We start from the raw sequence: 4,132 nt of genomic DNA on the forward strand, positions 1-4,132 counted from the left end.
AAACGAACCAATGCTAGAAATTTGAATCTAAATATATGTCATAGCATGTCATTGCTGTTAGGTTAAAAACTACCAATTTTGGTGATTTTCCATTTTTGTTAGAGCAACTGAACATGCTCTCCTAAGGGTTGAAACCAGTTTGACAACATACACTCATATTACATAACCTTTAAAATACTCATCCAACTAAAATGATGCTGTTTCCCCCCAAAGAATCATAAGTAAGGTATTTTGAATATACCTTAACACTTGACTTTCTTTTGATTCATTCTTAAAGATAGTTGAATGTATGGAGGCAAAAAGATCATTTGTAGTGGCAGTAAAAATATTTAAATAACTCTCCATTAGTATACTGATATATAACATCATCACCATAATAGGCCATTTAACGTTACTGTCATTTACATGTTAAGGCAGCAAGTCAGGTTAAGTTTCATGATTGAAACCGCAGATGTGGCAGTCAACGGAAAGATCCAAACCATTAAAGAATAAAATCTTAATACTCACTGCTCTCTACAGATAGTTTGGTTCCTTCTCCAAAAATGACTTTGTCGTTTCCAGTAAGAGTCACACAGTGGATGTCATCTGAACAATAACTACATCACCTATTTCCTTGTAAACACACTAGTTAGAGATAACAAATGACAGGTAAAACATGTATTTGGCTTTATAGTATTTGGACTTAAGATCTATAATTATTAAAGGGGACATGTTTTAGTCATTTTTCATTGCCACATCTGCAACAACTTGCAGTAGTTCATATGGCATTTAAATATAATCAAAAGACTAAAAGATATTTTTTCCTCTTGAATGTAATATGAGTGTAAGAAGCTAAAAAAGGCTTAACTCAATTTATCTGAAGAGTATAGACAAACCACCAACATCTGAGAGAAAAGCTTTGTACCAAACAGCAAAGATAGATCATGATGGAATGTGAGTGGACTGAATGCAAGGTGTTAAATAAAAAATCTAGTGTCCAATATTTGAAAGAGTTGGGATCAAATGTACATTCAACTTTAGCGCTTGTGATTTCTGATTGTGCTCTTTGTTTATGAAAGAAAATATTTAGGAATCTGAATTTTGAACATAAAAGATGATGGACTAATATCCTCAAGAGTTTAGAGTGATTAAATATACATTTGTGAAATAAAACAAATCTAACTGACTTACTGCCTTCAACGTTCAGTCTGATCCCAGAGCCAAAGATCAGCTTGTCAGCTCCAGTATTCACACAACACAACAGTCTATCACATAAACTCTGACATCATCAGTGAATAACCTTCTCTCATTCCAAAAAGAAAGATCGGATGTTAACATGTATATATTATGAATGCATGTTTTTTATGAATAAAATAAGTTCTGTGTGAACAGGAAAGAGGATATATTTGTTAATTTAGCAAGTGCATGTGAAGTTTTTAACGGTTTCTTAAAAAGCTTTATATTTAAGTATTCAAACACGTAAATATTTCCAAAAGAATAGATCATTTTCAGTGTTATGATGCAAAATTATTCATATTCATGAAGAGTGAGAGTGAGTGAATAATACAGAAACATGTTTTTCATGTAGATCTACTGTCTAAAAGGCAAATGAAGAAGAAGGTTAAGTTATCTCCTGAAAGGTACAAAGACTTGCACATGGTCCAGAAAATGAGAATTCTGTCTCTTTTGGACAAAGACATGTGACGTGCATTTGAAATGAACTCCTTCATGTTTTCTCAAAGTGTTGTACTGAATATTAATTAATTCTGGAATAGAAGAAGTCTATATTAAGTATGAATTACTTATTTTAGATAGTTTGGACGAGTGGACGAGTGGACTCACGTGTCTCCACAGTCAGTTTGATTCCAGCTCCAAATGTCACTCTGCCGGCGTTTGTCCCACAGTACGAACTGACAGGACAAAAACCTTCAGAGGTCCATCAAAGCACTCAAATGTTCTCATTCACCAAATACAGTAAAATCACTCATTTTACAATTAACTAATTAATTATCTCCTATCGGAAGCAAAAGAAAAGCCAGTTTTCAGTTTGACCAGTTAAAAAAAAGGGTTTTCAGAGAATTCAAGGGAAATGTGTGATTTGAGGACTTATGTTCTTTTTTTTTAAACATTCAGATTATATGTATATATCATTATATCATTGTACAACATTTTGAAAATGAGGTTGTCAACTTTGCTTTAAACAGTTTTTGAGTCCGATTTCTCACCACATAACGAAAACAATTCAACTTACTGGCCTCAACGTGAAGTTTGGTGCCGCTTCCAAAGAGAATCTTGTTAACAGTCACACAGTCTGAAGCCTCAGGACACAAACGTCACTGACTCCACTCTGCAGCAAACAGCTTAACTAGATTAACTAAAACTCTGGAAACGGACGAAACGTTTTGGATTTAAAAATGTAAAGTTGACGTTATGTGAAAAAAGTGGGAAGAACTAAGAGTCAGCTTCATGTTTTTGGTTCAGTTATTAAAAATAAGACTTTTGGCAAAACTTTGCTGCATCTTGTTTCCAGTTGAGTTTGTTCGTCTCATACTGGAAGAAACATCTTAAACGTTGCTCTCACTATGAACAGCTTCACCACAAACTCAGACAAACTAAAGTAAAGGTCAGAACTTTAAACTTTACTCAGAAACGGCTACATGATTTCAGCCCATTTAGGTATGATTTATAATTCAGGACTTCTACCTCATTTATTGTCCAATCAATGCTCGACCGCTCATGATCATTTAGGATTTAGATTCAGAGTCAATTTCCATTCATCTGTAGAAATCCACCATGCTGAATATCGAATGTATGTTCAGTAAAGTTTCAGCTCTCTTTCTTTGAAAAAAAGTGCTGAACAAGTGCAGGTTCGGTTTAAACAGAAAAGCCTGCAGACAAACTGAGTCTTAATATCTACACACATACAATGACTTTGTTTTTTTTCTAAACATGATAAACTAAATCTACCTTTATTTATACATTAATAAAGATACTAACTGCATCTATATGTCTTTTTTTATTTCCTCATGAATCGTTATTTTTCATCATCAGTAAAACATTTGACTTTTTACTTCAAAGGTGCTCCACATATAATATTTATGATGTATTTGAGTACTCACTGGGTTCAATGTTTAATCTGGTTCCCCTTCCGAAGATGATCCTGAATTGATTTCCAGTATTCACACAACATGAAGACCCATCACACAAACTCGGTGAACCAAACTTCATTCAGGAATATGCTATTTTAAAGTTAATTGTCCATATTTTATTTAAAGTTCTACAGTTATTGATGTATTTATGATTACATAGTTTACGGTTAAAATAACCAAGACAATCTTACCACCGGTTAGTTTCATAAAGTAATTTTTGGATATCTCTTAAACTGCAGCATAATCCAATCAAAATAAAAACAGCTGCTGATTTAATTAACCCATGTATTAATATTTTTAATCAAATATTTCAGACCGATATAAGTAAACTACTTACTGGTTTCAATGGTTAATCTGGTTCCACTTCCAAAGATGATTTTATATCCACCTCCAGCATTCACACAACATGAAGCTCCAGAACACAAACTCACCGACGAACTCAACCAAACTTAAAAAAACATGTTTTTTACATTTGAGGCTTTTATGGCTTCAGTTAGTCATAAAAATAGATTTCTGTTTTCATTAAAGATACTAAGACATTATTAATGTTTATCATAAATAATATGTAGATTCACATTTTTACTTTACAGTAGAGTTTCTGACATTACATTTGGTTGGTTAATGTTCCTCATTAATGTCTAGCTTAATATCTAATCTGTTTTTATCTTCTAGTTTGAATTTAAAGGTACTTCTTATAAATCATATTCATAATCTATATCAGTACTCACTGGGTTCAATGTTTAGTCTGGTTCCAGTTCCAAAGATGATCTTAGTTACACTTCCAGTATTCACACAACATGAACCATCAGAACACAAACTCAGCAGTGATGTTTTCACCAAACTTCATTCAGAATTTTTTTATTTTTTATATTTGACTGAATGATTACATTACAGTCATAAACATGTGTACATTTACCTTTATATCTAAATTAAAATGATATTTATTGTGGATTTAGTGACAATAATCTTTGTTTCATTTACTTCTCTGGTTTAGTTTTTATTTC

The sequence above is a fragment of the Anoplopoma fimbria genome, chromosome 3 (genome assembly GCF_027596085.1).
Source record: "Anoplopoma fimbria isolate UVic2021 breed Golden Eagle Sablefish chromosome 3, Afim_UVic_2022, whole genome shotgun sequence".
NCBI classification, from domain to species: Eukaryota; Metazoa; Chordata; class Actinopteri; order Perciformes; family Anoplopomatidae; genus Anoplopoma; species Anoplopoma fimbria.